General features: G+C 38.4%; 1 long non-coding RNA gene across 1 annotated transcript in view; it reads left to right on the top strand.

The window, feature by feature from the left end:
- LOC137089420 (uncharacterized) overlaps positions 1–20,463 on the top strand; it is a 60,309-nt gene that overhangs the window by 21,421 nt on the left and 18,425 nt on the right. Inside the window, exons 2-3 of the long non-coding RNA XR_010907680.1 lie at positions 13,061–13,157; positions 15,311–15,469. This is a non-coding gene — a long non-coding RNA (uncharacterized lncRNA). The remainder of the gene's footprint in view (positions 1–13,060; positions 13,158–15,310; positions 15,470–20,463) is intronic.

The raw sequence follows: 20,463 nt of genomic DNA, 5'->3' as shown, positions 1-20,463 counted from the left end.
ATTGGCTTTAATAGGCATTGGGGCATGAGGTGCTTCCTCTGTGTCCGCTAGGGGAACCAGTCTACTTCCGTGAGCCGCGTCTCCATCAGTTAACCGCCAGATCCTTAACTCAGTCCTACGCAGTCTTGCAGCAGGGGGCCTGTTAGTGGTCATGGCCTGAACCACCGCTCCCTCGCTGGGGCTTCCGTGGCTCCATTGAGGGGGACAGAGACGCTGGGGTTTTCCCCTTCAACATGGTCCCCGCTTTCCCATATCCAGGACTGTTTGATGTGAATAGGCAGAGTGTGAAAGGTGGGAAAGGAGGAAGGTAGACAGCCAATTGCTTAAATGCCACAAATTTCCTGGTGGAAGGAAGAAAAATACCCAAACTTTACTTTATATCTCCCCTAGATGCTGATCTGAAATGTACCAAGACCCAGATTAATGCTACTTTGTTGGTCTTCTTAGATTTGATATCGGAATGGTCAATGAGTGTTTGTGTGGGGGTGAAAAAAACAGATCCGATATTTTATGTGTGTTTGTTGTGTGTGAGCATGTGTGTGTTTCTGCATTTGACTGTCTGTCCTTAGGTTTGTCGGATTTAGATTGAAAATTACTTAAAAAAATATGTGTGCAAAAGAAAATCTTAGTAAATTTTACTTTTCAAAGTTTTTAATTTATTAGCTTAATATTATGCAAATATTACATAAACATTTGAAACTTTTAAGTCGTTTACAAAAACCTCATCTATAGCCAGCAAGATAATGTTAGCTGTCCCAGGCTTCTCTTCTACAGTGGGAGAGGCTGATATATTGTCCAGCCATGATGACTAGCAGAGCCCTCCTTTTCCGCTTTGGGGAAGACCTTTAGATTTCATTAAACCATCAACAGTCCTCAGCCTCTCCTTTACTTGCACTTACTTCCTGTACTTCCTGTCTCATCGTATGTACAGTTAATAATCAGAGCCCAGTGTCAGTGTCATCAAAGGCTACTGTTTGCATTGGGGCCGGTTCAACACAAACAAACGCTCAGGCGTTAGAACATGTGCTGAACCTCAGATGAGGCTGAAGTTTGGAGTCAGTCTAACAGGGTTTACAGCTTTCGTTTCATTGCAGATGTCATTGCTTCCGTCTGATCAGTTGGCACTTTGTAGTATACTTAGTCACCTTGTTGGTATAGCATTCAAGGTTTATTCTATAATCAGATTTACTGATGCACACTTTCATACTTCGGTTCTATTTACACCAGCAGAAGAAAAGTGGGATACCAAATACCAAATTCTTCAAAATACAATGATCTGGGCCGGCAACTCTAGAGCAGTGAGACGTGTTCTCTGTGTGACCAATCACGCTTCTCTGTCTGGCGATCCCATGGACGAGTCTGGATTCAGTGGTTGCCAGGAGAACGGGACTTGCCTGACTGCATTGTGCCAAGTGTAAAGTTTGGTGGAAGGGGGATAATGGTGTGGGTTGTTTCTCAGAAGTTGGGCTTGGCCCCTTAGTTCCAGTGAAAGGAACTCTTAATGCTTTAGCATACCAAGACATTTTGGAGAATTTCATGCTCCCAACTTTGTCGGAGCAGTTTGGGGACGGCCCCTTCCTGTCCCAACATGACTGCGCTCCAGTGCACAAAGCGTCGGCCCATAAAGAAATGGATGAGTGAGTTTGGTGTGGAGGAACTTGACTGGCCTGCACAGAGTCCTGACTTCAACCCGATAGAACAGCTTTGGGATGAATTAGGGCAAAAACTGAGAGCCAGGCCTTCTCGTCCAACATCAGTGCCTGAGCTCACAAATGAGCTTCTAGAAGAATGGTCAAAATTCCCATGAGCACACTCCTAAACCTTGAGGAAAGCCTTCCCAAAAGAGTTGAAGCTGTTATAGTTGTAAAGGGTGGGCCAACTCCATATAAAACCCTACGGATTAAGTTTCAAGTTTCAAGTTTGGTTTATTTATATAGCACATTTAAAAACAGCAAACATGGCTGACCAAAGTGCTGAACAATACACAAGTTAAAGAAACAAGGATATAGCCCAACATTCATGACACAAAATCACAGTGAATTAAAAGCTACAGAAAAAAAGTTTTTAAGAGAAGATTTAAAAGTGGTTAAAGAACGAGCAGATCTCATGAGAATGGGATGTCATTAAAGTTCATGTGAATGTAAAGGCAGGTGTCCCAAAACTTTTGGCAATATATTAGATGGAAAAACTAAATGAATGTAAGAAATGTTGTCTTGGCAGCTAACTGAAATAGTGCGTTGCATAATGACAAAAACGTAAAATTAAATTAAGCAAATTCAAAATAGGAATGATTCGGTGTTAGGAAAGCTACTTATAAAAGTAATGCGTTACAATATTGTGATACTCCCTAAAAAAGTAGCTAATTGCATTACTTAGATACTTTTTATGGAAAGCAATGCGTTACATTACTTTTCTGTTACTTTTTCTCATCTAGGCTGAGCTGGCTTGTTTAACTAATGTAATTTTTGTATATTAAGGTTAAATTGGCCACCGAATGTCAGCAGCAAAGACATTGCTTAATAAATTGAGATTTATTACGCGCACACACAACGCCTCTGCACCTTACTGACGATTTCTCTCAACATAGGGACAGTAGAGGTGTCAGTCAATGGGAAAACAAACTTGCATTACTTATTTGAAAAAGTAACTCAGATATTTGGTACAAGAAATGCATTACTTTACTAGTTACTTGGGAAAAAGTAATCTGATTACATAACTCATGTTAATTGTATTAATACTAAATAAAGCCATCATTGGGCTCTTAAGCCAGGCATTTTATCCCAAGTTGCTCCTGTGTGATTGTCTCTCTTTAAATCTCTTAGGATAAATAAACTTACAGCCTACTGACAACATTTCTACATCATCTGATATGCTTGTCTTGTCATTGTTCCAAATATGTACTTACCATTTAAATCAACATTGTCCTAATACCCGTGTGGCTTAGACCACAGATGTAGTGCAGAAAGCTCACCTAGGAGAATATTTATTGCAGTAAAGGAACGACTAAAATGGCAAACAGAGAAATATGTGTGTCCAGCATGACATGACGGAGGTCCTGATCAGAGGACGTCACTGTCCTCTCGAATGGCTGTTCTCTGTATAATTAGAGTGGGGACGGATGGGTGCTGATGTGTGTGAGTTAAAGATCAGAATCTCATTGTCTCAGCAGGGGTCCAAGCTTTCATCCAGACCATAGAGCGGGCAGTAAAACAGTTCTCTACATGCAGGGTCTTTGTTCTTATATTAGACTGTAATATGACAGTGCTGTCTTTTACAAAACATTTAGATCATTTCAAACTGAATGACATTTCTGTCTCTTAAAGGGATAGTTCACCCAAAAATCATCATTTACTTATCCTCATGTTGTTCCAAACCTATATGAGTTTCTTTTTTCTGCTGGACACAAAATAAGACATTTGGAAAAATGTTTGTAACCAAGCAGATAGAGCAACCATTCACTATCATAGAAGGGGGAAATGGTAGTTCTCTCTGCTTTGTTACAAACATTCTTCCAAATATTTTTTTATATACAGGTTTGGAACAACGTGGGGGTAAGTAAATGATGACAGAATTTTCACTTTTGGGTGAACTATCCCTTTAAATGTCTCTTTAATAAATGATCCAAATGTTTTCTTGGTGGCCGGATGGTGTTTTGTGAGCAGGTGGGCTCCATTTATATTCAGAGCTTCAGATTCCTGCAATGGGGTCTGTAATGTGGAGGAACAGGAGAGACGGGTTTATCTGATGGCACATATTTACTCATCCTATTGTCTTGGCCTGGAGCTGAAACGGCAATGTCCAGGCCAGACCAGATCTTTATCATGTCCTCTTGGGCTGGTGCACTTGTGCCTGCAGGGACACCTTTCTTTTGTCATCTCTGGCCTCTATTCATCTAGAAATACTTATAGCTATTCAGCTGTTCTGTGTTAGTTCTGACAGTTTGAAGTGGAGTTATTTCTGTTAACGAGGAATTTTATGACATGATCAGTCATATAACTGACAGTAAAAACACATGAAATCCCAATTTTTTTTATTTCTTTCACTTACCATTTTTACATACCATTACTTACCTTTATATATATATATATATATACACATATATATATACATACATACATACATACATACATACATACATACACACACACACACACACACACACACACACACACACACACACACACACACACACACACACACACACACACACACACACACACACACACACACACACACACACACACACACACTCACCTAAAGGATTATTAGGAACACACATTAATACTGTGTTTGACCCCCTTTCGCCTTCAGAACTGCCTTAATTCTACGTGGCATTGATTCAACAAGCTGCTGAAAGCATTCTTTAGAAATGTTGACCCATATTGATAGGATCGCATCTTGCAGTTGATGGAGATTTGTGGGATGCTCATCCAGGGCACGAAGCTCCCGTTCCACCACATCCCAAAGATGCTCTATTGGGTTGAGATCTGGGGACTGTGGGGGCCATTTTAGTACAGTCAACTCATTGTCATGTCCAAGAAACCAATTTGAAATGATTCAAGCTTTGTGACATGGTGCATTATCCTGCTGGAAGTAGCCATCATAGAGGATGGGTACATGGTGGTCATAAAGGGATGGACATGGTCAGAAACAATGCTCAGGTAGGCCGTGGCATTTAAAGGATGCCCAATTGGCACTAAGGGGCCGAAAGTGTGCCAAGAAAACATCCCCCACACCATTACACCACCACCAGCAGCCTGCACAGTGGTAACAAGGCATGATGGATCCATGTTCTCATTCTGTTTATGCCAAATTCTGACTCTACCATCTGAATGTCTCAACAGAAATCGAGACTCATCAGACCAGGCAACATTTTTCCAGTCTTCAACTGTCCAATTTTGGTGAGCTCATGCAAATTGAAGCCTCTTTTTCCTATTTGTAGTGGAGATGAGTGGTGCCCGGTGGGGTCTTCTGCTGTTGTAGCCCAGCCGCCAATGAAAAACTCAGACTGGCCCGTCTGGCAACAACAACCATGCCACGCTCAAAATTGCTTAAAACCCCTTTTTTTCCCATTCTGACAATCAGTTTTGAGTTCAGGAGATTGTCTTGACCAGGACCACACCCCTAAATGCATTGAAGCAACTGCCATGTGATTGGTTGATTAGATAATTGCTTTAATCAGAAATTATATATATATATATATATATATATATATATATATATATATATATATATATATATATATATATATATATATATATATATATATATTAAAATGGTAAACAGCTATTGTAGTATAATTGTTATAATATTTTATAGGGATGTCAATTTTCACAAATTCCCATGATCGATCGTCGTTTAAATTAACAATCAATTAATCGATTAATCGTTAACCAAAATACTGAAATATGCCTCTACAGCAGTTGCTTATAGCTGACAGCATGACAGTATGTGCAATGCTGCTCAAAACGCCATGTTCTTCACCAAATGAATGAAAATTTTTTATATTTTTTTTAATATAAACAAAGGGCTATGGGATTGTAAAATTAGTCGATGTTATATATAATTTAAATAAATGACTTATTTAATAACCAAATATAACCTGTAATACAACACGAACGCCGCCTCAGATCTGTTATTCAAAATGTGTGGATGCACTGCCAAGAACAACGTGCTGAAACGTCACCTAAACCCAATTAATTCAAAACCATTTATTAAAATATTGTTTTCATTAATGTTATGTAATATGATTGTCCCAATCATAGTTATTTTTGGTCGCAACTGTTTGAACTGCGCGAGCTGAAGCAGATGCGATGAATCAACACTGGTAAGTTACACTGAAGCTCTTTGTTAGCGCATTATTTAACTCAACAAAAAGCTTCCTATATGAGATTAATCAGATTTATATAAAGTTAACAAAATATTGCAAATGATATATCTTCACAAAATGATGCGAATGCACAAGTGAACTTGAATTGAGTTGCTTATATTCATATTCAGAATGGGAGACGCGTACACGCTCTTAATGCTCTTAACACGGCACCTTAACCCAATGACTTTACAACCATTTATTTAAAATAGTGTTCTCATTTCTGGTGCGTCGCTTACCTGGGGAACACATGGCCCCAGGATGCACTATGGGAAGAAGGCGAGCCGACAGAGGCAGTGTGATGCTTTGGGCAATGTTCTGCTGGGAAACCTTGGGTCTTCCATCCAAATTGATGTTACTTTGACACGCTCCACCTACCTAAGCATTGTTACAGACCATGTTCAGCCTTTCATCAAAACAGTATTCCCTGGTGGCTGTGTCTCTTCCAGCAGGATAATGCTCCTGCCACAAAGCAAAAATGGTTCAGGAATGGTTTGAGGAGCACAATAATGAATTTGAGGCGTTGACTTGGCCTCCAAATTCCCCAGATCTCAATCCAATCGAGCATCTGTGGGATGTGCTGAACAAACAAGTCCGATCCATGGAGGCCCCACCTCACGAATTACAGGACTTAAAGGATCTGTTGCTAACATATTGGTGCCAGATACCACAGCACACCTTTAGGGGTCTAGTGGAGTCCATGCCTTGATGGGTCAGGCTGTTTTGGCAGCAAAAGGGGGACTAACACAATATTAGGTAGGTGGTCATAATGGTGTGCCTGATTGGTGTATTTGTGTTTTACATAGGGAACAGAACAGCAAATGATCAGCAGCATTTTTATAATTGTTTCCTGAATTTCACCCTGGAGAAACATGAATCATCACGGCGGAAGCATGTGTGGTGTTAAAGTGTTGATAGAGGAAATGCACTTTATGTCTGTTGCCCCAAGCATCATGCAGAACATTATGGCTCCAGGGCCGACACAATTTCCTTAATATTGCCCATGAGATAGGATAATGAATCTGGTTTATGACTCTAATGACTAAGATGCTGAAATTTGGGTGGAGGAAGTACACTTTGTGCCCTTGTTGGATCAACACTGTGAGCCATGAGTCTAGAGCTGACCTTGGGCAGGTGATGACGTGGGCTGTCCACCTCTTTCCTCATATCGCTCAGTCTAATGCCCTGACTTCTGCCTAAAACAACCAGCAACAGACACCTGTAAAAACAGAGGAAAGAGCAAAGAGGTGCTGAAGAGTTTAGCCACAGTGTCACATTGACTGTCAAACACTGCAGGAACATGCCTGCTCTCCTCAGCTGTTTCCGTTTTGATGTTCTCCTCATGCAATCTTTCAAAATGTAAAAGTACACTGGGTGTATATGTACTTGGGATTGTGAAGCTTGTTTGACCTTTTATGAAGTATTAACAGTTGAATGAATTACATATATACATAAAGTAATATATTATTTCTTATTAATGTTAATATTGTGTAGATAGTATAAAAATATTAAATACTCCTAAAACATACTTTTCCCTTATGTATTTGTAGTTTTATTTAATGTGTCCTCTCACAGTCATTTTTCTGAAGTGTCATTAACATTTTTACCGCATCCTGAATTGTGTTAAAAGCATAATGTGGTAGAAATAACATTAACACTTGTAACCCATTCAAGTGTTTGTTGGACTAGAAACAACTTGTCGCTACTACAACAATGAAACCAAAATCTACTGACCAGATAGCAGAGCATTGAATAATACGTATTAGGAACAGCCGGAGGACCAATTTTCAACTTATAAGGATAAAATTGGCAACAAGATGGCAACAAGACTGCCAAAGTGGCAGTGTCTCTCAGAAAACAAGATGGGCAGACGATCACTAATCCTCCCAATGCTGCGGCGAAAAATAGTGGAGCAATATCAGAAAGGAGATTCTCAGAGAAAAAGTGAAGTTTGAAGTTATCATCATCTACAGTGCATAATATCATCCAAAGATTCAGAGAATCTGGAACAATCTCTGTGTGTAAGGGTCAAGGCCGGAAAACCATACTGGATGCCCGTGATCTTTAGCCCTTAGACGACACTGCATCACATACAGGAATGATACTGTAATGAGAATCACAACATGGGCTCAGGAATACTTCCAGAAAAATCCACCGTGCCATTCGCCATTGCTGGCTAAAACTATAGGTCAAAAAAGAAGCCATATCTAAACATGATCTAGAAGTGCAGCCGTTTTCTCTGGGCCAAGACTCATTTCAAATGGACTGTGGCAAAGTGGAAAACTGTTCTGTGGTCAGACGAATCAAAATTTGAAGTTGTCTTTAGAAAACTAGGGCGCCATGTCATCCGGACTAAAGAGGAAAAGCACAACCCAAGTTGTTTTCAGCACTCAGTTCAGAAGCTGCATCTCTGATGGTATGGGGTTGCATGAGTGTGTGTGGCATGGGCAGCTTACACATCTGGAAAGGCACCATCAATGCTGAAAGGTATATCCAAGTTCTAGAACAACATATGCTCCATCCAGACGTCGTCTCTTTCAGGGAAGACCTTGCATTTTCCAACATGACAATGCCAGACCACATACTGCATCAATTACAACATCATGGCTGCGTAGAAGAAGGATCCGGCACTGAAATGGCCAGCCTGCAGTCCAGATCTTTCACCCATAGAAAACATTTGGTGCATCATAAAGAGGAAGATGCGACAAAGAAGACCTAAGACAGTTGAGCAACTAGAAGCCTTTATTAGACAAGAATGGACAACATTCCTATTCCTAAACTTGAGCAACTTGTCTCCTCAGTCCCCAGACGTTTGCAGACTGTTATAAAAAGAAGAGGGGATGACACACAGTGGGAAACATGGCCTTGGCCAAACTTTTTTGAGATGTGTTGATGCCATGAAATTTAAAATCAACTTATTTGCCCCTTAAATGTATACATTTTCTCAGTTTAAACATTTGGATATGTCATCTATGTTGTATTCTGAATATAATATTGAAATTTGAAACTTCCACATCATTGCATTCTGTTTTTATTCACAATTTGTACACTGTCACAACTTTTTAGGAATCGGGTTTGTATTTGAAAGTTTGACTCATGATATGCATGATTATCATGATAACGCCACCAACACCAAAACTATAAACAATAAAAATGCAGTGAAATAATCCACTAACTACATCCAATTATATATAGCGCTATAAACATGAAAACATTATAAAAATATTTAAACTGTGCCTTTAGCCTACTCAGTAGTGCTGCATTCTCCGTGGCATGTGAAGTTCATAGGTTAATGTGTCATGTGTGCCAATCAAAATGTGATTTTGCAAAACAGACTGAACTTATCCAATATTTTGCAATAGTAGCCTAATATTAATGCTAGAAAAAAAGTATGACTATAAGAAGGACTTTCTAAAGAATAGGAAAAGCCTGTAATTATACACTGTGGCAAAAAAAAAGTTGCTGTTTGGATTTAAATGGGCAAATGCTTAAGAGTCAATGATTGGGTCATTATTGCAGAGATAATTGTGTGTCTAGCCTTTTATATGTTTGGCAACAGTTCTTCTAATTGATGGAGTGTGTAGGAAGGAAGACACATCATGGCCATATTCCAGGATGACAATGCCCAGATTCATCAGCTCAGATTGTGAAAGAATCGTAGGGAGGGTGAATAAAGGATCATTTTCACCTCTGAGTCCAGACCTTAAATCCATTGAAAGTCTTTGGGATGTGCTGGAGGAGACTTGACAGAGTGCTGGACTCTTGCATTGTCAGTACATGATCTTGACCAAAAAATTGATGCACCTCTTGATGGAAATAACATTTATTTTGGTCGCACATTTTTGGTCAAGATCATTGTCAATGCAAGTCTGCTCCAGCACATCCCAAAGACCTTCAATGGATTTAAGTCAGGTCTGGAGGTGCTGAGAGGTGCTGATTCATGTGTGAAAATGATCCTTTATTCTCCCTCACATCCCTTCTTTCACAATCTGAGCTGATGAATCTGGACATTGTCATCCGGAAATATGGCCATGATGTGTCTTCCTATGTGGTTGTTTAAGAAATGAAAAGCTACACACTCCACACTGTGGGAATGAAACAATGTATTTTTATTTACAGCATATCTACATATCAAATTCAAATCTCTCTCTCTCTCTCTCTCTCTCTCTCTCTCTCTCTCTCTCTCTCTCTCTCACTCTCTCTCTCTCTCTCTCTCTCTCTCATATATATATATATATATATATATATATATATATATATATATATATATATATATATATATATATATATATATATATATATATTACAATACAGGTCAAAAGGTTGGAATAATTAAGATTTTTAAAACTAATGCTCATCAAGGCTGCATTCAGAATGATTTCCAGAGGATCATGTGACACTGAAAACTGGAGTAATGGCTAATGAAAAAAATCTGCTTTACAGTCACAGGAATAAATTACATCTTAAAATATATTCAAATAAAACATTTTTCACATTTCTGTTTTTACTTTTACTGTTTAATTAAATAAATTCAGCATTGGTGATCATATAAAGGACTGGTAGCTTATAGCATTTTTTTTAAAAGTCACAAATCTGGTAACATACCTTTCTTCTAGCAACGATTGATTCTTGAGCTAAACCTTTGTTAGTGTCTGTTTTGGCACTTTTAGGCTTTTGGCTGTGTAACCAGGATAGCGTTTCCTGCTGAGGCCTCTTTAGCCGGAAGCAGGGCAGCCCAAAGGCTAGGGCAGGCCTGCGATTGTAGCCCCCCACTGGGCCTGAATGAGGGTCCTGCCTCCCATCAATTTACCCCTGGGACCAGCCCCATGGAACACAAGACTTTACAGCGCCAATCCAATCGAATCCCCAGGCAATAGAGGCCCGAGTGAAAGAGAGCCAGCAGGTAGTAATAGTCACTTAAAACAGCAACAACATTCCTCTGTGGGCAACCTCGCCCTGCCTGGTGGATTCGTGGAGAATCCCACCAGGTACCAGTCATAAAAGAGACATGATACTAGCTGACCTCCTCTTAGGTTTCAGCCATACACCAGCCTAGCCCTGAAATGAGGCTAATTTATTTTATTAGTCACCCTCCGCTAACATAAATGAAATATAACAGTACAAAGCAGTATTATGGACATGTGTATATATCTATGAAACTACAGTTGTTCAACGTGCCAGCATCCATCCAAAACGTGCATCTCAACGTGTCTGTTTTGGCAGCGGTACAGTTTGACTAAGCCCTAAACTAGCTGATCTAGAACTAGAGTAACCGCACCCACGTGTGGTGTGAATATATGCATGGAGTCAGCTACTACTCACACGGCTCTAACAGACCTGAACGTGCTTGCAATGGTCTGCGTGACAGATGCATATTAAGAGGCCTGTACAAACCAGTGGTACCACTTTGCACCACGTTTGCACTCTCGAAAGGCCTCGGATCTTACTCACCTGGACATCACACCATCTTGAACCTGTTAGTAAACTGTGCGAGTTCATTCATTGGTCATGCTGCACACCTGATGTCCTATAATGAGTGTTTTGTTAAAATAATAATTAACCTGAAAATGAAAATTAATAATTTTTTACTCACTCTCATTCAATTTAAATTCTGTGTGGCTTTATTTCATCTGTGGAACACAGTGTGCTGGTTGTTATTTTTCATGCAATTAGAATAAATGTGGACAATCTTCTAAAGGGATGCATCATTTTTGTGTTGCAATGAAGAAAATCATACTATTTGGGCTGAACTACTCCTTTGAGCTAACATTCTTGCTGACTTTATATTCATCAAAGATATCACAGTTTTCACACACACACAAAAAAACAGTCTAAAAGTTTTCAACATTGATGTTAAGAAACGTTTTTTGTGCTCCAATTCAGCTTTTTCAACTTCAACTTTATTTATATAGCACCATTAAAATCAACCAATGTGCTGTACAATATGTCTAAGGAAATTCAATAAATAAAATCATACACAAAATAACATATTACACATATTAAACATAACCAATAAATCAATTATGATTAAAAGTCAGAGAAAATTAAAGGTTTTAAACTTTGTTTTAAAATCATGTAGAGGCCGTTTTAATAAAAAAGCTTTTCCAGAGTTTCGGTGCAGCAATGGCAAAAGCATGATCACCTTTAAATTTCAGCCTAGCCCGGAGGACATTTAGCCGTCCCTGATGGGATGTCCTTAAATACCATACTGGATGGTGAACAGATAAGTCAGGTGCTGATCCATTCAAGGATTTAAAACCAAGTAACAGCACATTAAGATAAATACAATAAACTGGAAGCCAGTGCATATAAATTAAAACCAGAGTAATGTGGAATCAGCATTAGCATTATTTCTGAACGATTTTGTGACTTAAAGAGTAATGGCTGCTGAAAATTAATTTATACACAGTGTCTCATTTTCATGTAACAGGTTCAGTAGAATATAGTGAATAAATAGGCTACTATAGGTCATATTTTCAGTGAAAGAGTTGATTTCTCTAGTGAACTCACAGCTGTGGACACTGAAGGACTTCTGAGGTAAATGTGATGCGACGGGACATTGTTCTCAAGCTGTTTTATTGACGTCTGTCCGCCGTTGAAACACTGATTTAGCGATTACACCACATATGATGTGTTTCAGTGAGTTGTGACGTATCCTCAACACACCTTCATTCATGTTTATTCTTCGACTATGTCGAGATGATTGCGTCCACTCGCATATACAGTGATCAGTCACGTCACATTGAGCTTCAAAACGGCGTTTATCGTTGAATTTTGTGATAAAATGGACAGAATACTTAATATGTTCATGTGGGAGCTCGGATTTCTTTCGCATGTTAAACAATCCTATTGTTAAACATCATATTCATATGTATTCATTCAAGAAAACACATGTGCACTGTACCAGAAGTCCTGTACCGAAATGGTACGTGTACCGTTACACCCCTATTCATAAATTGTGTAAAAATATTATGATGTTTCATAACATTGCTGTTTGTATGATGAGTATGAGAGGCTTCAAAAACATTAATAAAATCTTACCAACCCCATGATTTTTAATGGTAATATATATATATTTGATCTAAAATCATCTGTAAAATGTATGCATTTCATTCCTAACATATTTTCTGTTGTTGGAAAATGAAACCCAGTGCAGTAAAATGTATTTGTCCAATCTCTTTTTCTTTTCAGTGTTGATAAATGGCTCCTATTGTGTGATGACTAATAGTCCAGGTAGTGGCATCCAGCTGAGTTCTGACAGTCCATCCGTACTCTTCCTCAGGCTTAGGTGGGTTCTGCTTAGACTTGTGATTAGTCACAACACACATCCACCCATAATGTCTGTATCGACACACATACAATCCAGTTGTCTTTCGATTATTCATAGACAATGCTTGAGCAAATTCATGTTTAGAAAAGATTTTGTACACAAACGGAAGCCTAAAATTGCTTGTTGAATTTACTTTTTTTTTAAAAATGTAGTAAGTGATTGCACACAACTATATTGAGCAATTTTTACAAATAACAATTTAGTTATATGAGCAAAAAAAATTCAAGTAAAGCCGGCACAATTTCTTTGAGTAAATACAAACCATTTGGATTCGTCACTGTTACATAATATTTATATGTGCTGTTTACTTAATGATGTTATGTTAAATTGATAAAAGTTTATTATGTAAGGTGAACACTGTTATCAATTTAATTTGCCTTTAAAAAATGTAAATAACAACAAGCATATTTTTAAAAATAAAATGCAAAATGAACCCATTGGACAAACTAAAAATATTAAATTGAGAGCAGGAATTCATCCAGTGAATAAGTATATAGAGTGCCCACAGCCTAAACACACACACACTCTTCTGCATAATGGTAACCACAAAATTACAGAAACTCCTCAATGTCCAACATAACTGAACATTAAACACTGACATTAACTAATAACATCTTTCCCTTTACTGAAAAACACATAACACTTTAATCCACAATTTCCCAGTTAGTTATGTCAGCACAAATATTTCATGTAGTTTTAACTCAAATTAATTAAGTAAACTTCATTTTTAAATATATTTGGCTGATTGAACACATTTCGACATAACTTAATTTAACTAGGTAAAGTAAACTTAATTGAAATGTGTCTTATCTATGAAGGGCCTGAATCATTTTTTGAGTGCAGTTTGGCACAAAAAGGCATACCGTATCCCAGCATGTGCTGGTGTTGGCAATCAAAGAGCTTTTTTTTATTTTTTATTTAACCTTCATATTTGAGCTTTTCGGAAAATGCTGTTATTCTGTAAGTTCTAATAAAAGAATCACAGTCATGGAAAAACACTCCTACCCCCTGCCAGGATTTATGGAATTATTGCAAGCTGTTCAACACACTATCGTCACAAGCAAAACAGATTGGTTTAGATGTCCACATCAAGCCCTGCAGTGGAGTTAGCTTTAGAAATAGCTAAATGAATAAACACTTTCACAGTTCAGGCTGATTTCCAAGACAACATCAAGTGGTTAAAGGAGCGCTAACTGATTAAATGCTACACGCACTGCTACTTTACACATGACTGCATGGAAAATACACTTCAAACGCAATACTGTACACATTTAGCATCATTATTATTACTTTATCAAAGTGTGGTAATTAACAGACACACGTGACACTTAAAGGGATAGTTCACCCAAAAATGAAAATTCTGTCATAATTTACTTACTCTCATGTTGGTCCAAACCTGTATGAGTAGTAAAACCTGTAACACAAAATAAGATATTTTGAAGAATGTTTGTAACCAAGCAGATAGAGCAACCATGCACTAGTAGAGGGAAAACTATGGTAGTGAATGTTTGTTCTCTATGCTTTGTTACAAACATTCTTCAAAATATCTTATTTTGTGTTCAGCAGAAGAAACATGAGGGTGAGTAAATTATGGCAGAATTTTATTTTTTGGGGTGAACTATCCCTTTATTGTTTACTACACTAACTACAAAACTGACAAGAAACTAGCACTACAATTACTATTCACCAAATATTTCTTCAGTTAACATTGCTTTATCCTCAAATCCATCACTCAAAATTACAATTTCATGTATAAAATAGTCTCAATTATGGCCTATTTGTCCATCATCCATCAAGTTGTCTTCCTTTGAGAACATTAGACAGTGTTATATCTAAGGCCCCCCGCAGAGATCCTTCCTATCCCTAAAGCTGATGATAAACGGGGCAACTTTTTGAGCAATGTTGCTGAAAAATGTTGTTTGGGCACTTTCCCATTGAGAATGGGCAACACATTTCTATCTGGATGTGCAAAAAGAAATGTGTTAAACATTCTCAATGGGAAAATGCCCACTGCAGCATCGCTTGGCAAAATTGCCCGGCAAACATTACTCAAAAATTTGTATCATAGGCATTACACTCACCTGTGTGTTCTCTGTGCTGTGTCCTGACAGGTGTGTGCTTCTGCAGGGGGTCAGGGCTGACTGACAGAGACCCTGCAGAGAGAGGCGGAGAACTCCTCATGAGCCTCAGCATGCAGCTCCTTTCCCAGGCCCGCCTTGAGGCCTCCAGCCGCTCCGCTCTCAGACCTCATCCACAGACCTGTGGGGCAGGTGAGTCTGAACCACACCAAGACCCAACCTTTCATTTAACCTGCCCCACATCTATATGCTTTGTTTCTCAGGAAGGGCCAATAATGACCACAGCTAGCTAGATTTCAGTCTGTTTGTCCGTCCGTCTATCCATCCAGACCATTTTTAATGAAATTTGATAATTCCAAGAAACTGCACAAATCTATGTTTCACATCAAATGCAGGTGGGATAAAGTTATAATTCACCAAAAGTCAGTCTTCCTTTCATGGTTGATGTAGATTATATATGATTATAGATTATATGTTTTATATTACACACATATAACTGAAATCTAGCTAGCTGTGGTCACTATCGCTATATATATATGTGACCCTGCATAAGTTATAAGTCGTACAGGTATATTTGTGGCGAGACCCAATCTGAATACATGATGTATTCAGCATTTTTCTTTTATGGCAAAAATTACTATGTGAATGTTAAGATTGTTCCAGGAAGATATTTTGCATATTGCACTGTAAATATATCAAATTTATTATAAGCAGTAATATGCATTGCTATGGACTTCATTTGGACAACTTTAAAGGACACTTTAAACAACTTTTTCTCAAAATTTAGATTTTTTTGCACCTGTAACAGAGGCCAGCTAGTAGTAGTTGCTGTGCGAGTAAACCTCACTCCTCTGACCTCAAAAGACGCTCTAGCGACTGACACTAGAGGTTGCAGCCTTTAGCCTCCTTGTTAGAGCATCCAACTCTCATGCCGGGGGACCCGGGTTCGAGTCCCTGTCCGAACAGAAGGGGTTACACACCCTCAAATTCCAGATTTTTAAATAGTTGTATCTCAGCCAAATATTGTCCTATCAAACCATACATCAGTGGAGAGCTTATTTATTCAGCTTTCATATGATGTATAAATCTCAATAGAAAAAAAAAAAAATACAGTTATGACTGGTTTTGTGGTCCAGGTTCCCACATGTCTAAAGCATTTTGAGAAAATGTATTTGCTCCATAATTATGAGAGACATAATATTCTTAATTTGTTCTTGTGAAATGGGTGGATTCAGGTGTTATGTTAATTATGTAATAAAACTGAATTTAGTTTTGAAAAAGCTCCCTTCCTTGAAAGATGTGAAACAAATTACATTATTATTATTATTTTTATCTCATGATTAGCTTCGCTGCTAGTAATTATAGTGGATTATAAGTAACCATAGGGGTGTTTCTTCAGCACCGTCTCATGTTACAGTGACTGGAGATGCATGTTTGATCTGATTTTAGACAAATTTGCTTTATTCATTTTAATGCAGAACATTCCAGTTACTTCATAAGGTCCTTGATTGTAGGTCATTGATGTTTGAGTTGCTCATTAACAGCGGTGGTCCTTCTGGACGGTGCATTTGTCTCTTGCTGGATCTTCTTAGACAGGGTTAGACATGGGCTGGGTCCTCTCAGCTCCACAGGGGGTTGTGGTCTGGGCTAGCCTGGGCACACCATACTCAGCTCTGAAGGTATACGAGAGCCACGCCAAACATCTAAAGAGACAACCTGTTATTTTCTCAACTTTGAGAACTTTACTTCCCGCAGGAGAGCAACGTGAAATAAGATTGATGCTGAAGTTAGAGACTTTTAAGGACACCGAGGTGCTTTCCAATAATAGTTTTATGTGACAGGGTATGTCAAGCTCTGCAAATTAACCCTCATTGTCTGTCCTTTAAGTTTACTGCAACACAAGACTTAGTGTCTATATATAGTTGTGTCTATATATATAAGTTGTGTGTAATTAAAGTACATTGTGTTTAAATGCTCAAATTATTTTCAGAGCAGGATTAACCTGTTTGTGAATTGCTTGGGTAAAAAGTTTAACAACTTTTAAATACCACTCGATTGAATTTCGAATATCTTAGTATTTATCATTATGCAAATGCATAGATTTAAGTATTTAAAAAGCCTTTATTTGCAGGGCTACATATTAAAGGGTTCACCCAAAAATTTAAATTCTGCCATTAATTCCTCACCCTCATGCCGTCCCAAACCCGTAAAACCTCTGTTCATCTTCAGAACACAAATGAAGATATTTCTGATGTAATCCGAGAGCTCTCTGACCCCTCCATAGACAACAGTTTAATGAACACTTTCAATGTCCAGAAAGACAATAGCTCAAATAGTCCATGTGACTCCAGTGGCTCAATCTTAATTTTATGAAATGTCAAGAGCACTTTTTGTAGACAAAAACAAACAAAAATAACAACTTTATGCAACAATTTCTTCTAGCCTGTATCAGACTCTTACACTGTTGACGTAGTGTAAACACTGTAGCGCTTCCGGCTTACCATTGGCCAACGCTGTTAATTAAATAGTTTTAATTAAATCGCTGTCTATGGAGGGGTCAGAGAGCTCTCGGATTACATAAAAATATCTTCATTCGTGTTCTGAAGATGAACGAAGGTCTTACGGGTTTGGAACGACACGAGGGTGACGAATTAATTTTTTGGGGTGTTTTTCCAAGTGTTTCTAATTTTGGGTGACTATCTCTTTAAGAAACCCCAATGTGTATCAGCCCAAACAGGCCTTTATCCTGTTGAATTTGACAGGCAAAATAATAACGGCAAGCTACTGTTCAGTTTTATGGGATAATACAGTAGTTTTTTTGTGTGTAGTCACATGCTTGAGCCTGCTCACGCTCACAACTCACGAATCATAACACATCAAGTCCCATCATCAGGCTTGCAGTCAGACTAATTAGCCCTAACTAGTTGCTACTTGGTCAGACTAGTTCTTAAAGGGTTAATTCACCCAAAAATTATTAATTAATTACTCAGCCTCATGTCGTTGGACACCCGTAACACCTTCGTTCATCTTCGGAACACAAATGAAAATATTTTAGTGTAAAGCTGAGAAAGGCTTCAGATAGGCCTCCATTGGCATTCAGTACATTCCCACTCACAAGACCCATAAAGGCAATGAAGACATCGATACAAAGTCCATCTCAGTGGCTGTACAATCATTTTACGAAGCGACAAGAATGTTTTTTGTGCGCAAAAAAATTAAAATAATGACTTTATCCGCCAAGTTATTGTCTTCTGTGTTGGTCTTGGAATGTAAACTCAGGTGATAGCGGCGCTCCTCCTCTTCTGCATCGAGTTCACGTCAATAACTTGGTGCATAAAGTCGTTATTTTGATTTTTGTGCGCACAATAACTATTTTCGTCGCATTGTAAAATTACTGTACAGCCACTGTAGTGAGATGGACTTTGTATCGACGTCTTTAGTGCCTTTATGGGTCTTGTGAGTGGGAATGTACTGAATGCCAATGGAGGCCTATCTGAAGCCTTTCTCAGCTTTCAACAAAAATATCTTCATTTGTCTTCCAAAGATGAACGAAGGTCTTATGGGTGTCCAACGGCATGAGGGTGAGTTATTAATGAAATAATTTTCATTTTTGGGTGAACTAACCCTTTAAGGCACAGTTTAACTTAGCGGGTCTGCCACCAGTTCAGAAGTTCTAGGTCATCAGGTCGACAAATACTTTCTCAGAATATATACTTTCTAACACTGTCGGAACACAGATGAAGATATTAGTGTTGAAATCCGATGGCTCAGAAAGGCCTTCATTGACACCAATGTCATTTCCTCTCTCAAGACCCATAAAGGCACTAAAGACGTCGTTACAAAGCCCATCTCACTACAGCGGCTCTACAATCATTTATGAAGCGGTGAGAATAGTTTTTGTGCGCAAAAAACCCTAAATAACGACTTATATAGTGATGGGCCGATTTCAAATCTAAGTTCAGAACCGTTATGAATCAGTGAATCAACTCAGGATTCGGCTCGCGTGTCAACTTTGGTGATCCGAATCATGAATCGATTCACTGATTCATAACGGTTTGAAACTTTGTTTTGAAATCGGCCCATCACTATATAAGTCGTTATTTAGGGTTTTTTGCGCACAAAAACTATTCTCTGTGCTTCATAAAATGATTGTAGAGCCGCTGTAGTGAGATGGGCTTTATAACGACGTCTTTAGTGCCTTTATGGGTCTTGAGAGAGGAAATGACATCGGTGTCAATGAAGGCCTTTCTGAGCCATCGGATTTCAATTCTAGCTTTTTGGGTGAGCTAACCATTTAATGAACACAGACGCAGCTGGATCATTTCCGTAATGACCAGCGCAATCTACCATTAGCGTATGGTTTAAGGCGGGTTTTTTTTTTTTTTTTTTGGGGAAGTAAATAATGGCCAGTAAATTGACAAGCCAAACCTTATAATTCACCTTGCGTTATTCATTTAAATAATCTGCTCCCATAAATGTTGCGCCTTAAAGTGAAACTCCTACAAATGCATATGCAATAAGATCAGCCGTACAAATAACCCTGTCCACGCCTTTTCAGCATTTATTTATCACTGCAGTCATATTTGATAGGAGTTTTTAACGCCAAAACAGGGTTTGCATTGGCGCGAGCTGTTAGTAAATCTGGCCTTAGTCTGTTGATTTATCACCAGGCTCACTATAAAAAATGTCACCATTTACTCATTTGTCATTCCAAAATTGTATGGCTTTCTTCTGTGAAACACAATCAAGATATTTTGAAGAGTCTCTCATTATTTTTAGTCCATAAAATGAGTTCAGTGTTGGTTTGGATGTATAATCATTGTATGACAAACATCTTCTTTTGTGTTCGGCAGAATAAAACAGTCATGCAGGACCAAAATGACTGATCTGATATTTTGGCACTATGAAATGTTTTCTGTTTTTATTTGTGGTGTAATCTTATTGTCAGCTCACAGCCCTAGCCTGGCGTTGTCAGTTAAAATGTCTGTTTATGTCGTGTGTGTGTGTGTGTGTGTGTGTGGGGGGCATGTTTTTGTGACATTTGAGGACACAAATGTGTTTAATGACATGGGTATGACACAGGTATTACAAGGAGAGGGTGAAATATGAGGACATTACCCATGTCCCCACTTTTCAAAAGGCTTATAAATCATACAGGATGAGTTTTTTTTGAGAAAGTAAAAATG

Source organism: Pseudorasbora parva, chromosome 9 (genome assembly GCF_024679245.1).
Source record: "Pseudorasbora parva isolate DD20220531a chromosome 9, ASM2467924v1, whole genome shotgun sequence".
Classification (NCBI taxonomy): Eukaryota; Metazoa; Chordata; class Actinopteri; order Cypriniformes; family Gobionidae; genus Pseudorasbora; species Pseudorasbora parva.
The sequence above is the reverse complement of the archived record's forward strand: the minus strand, read 5'-3'. Positions and strand labels throughout refer to the sequence as shown.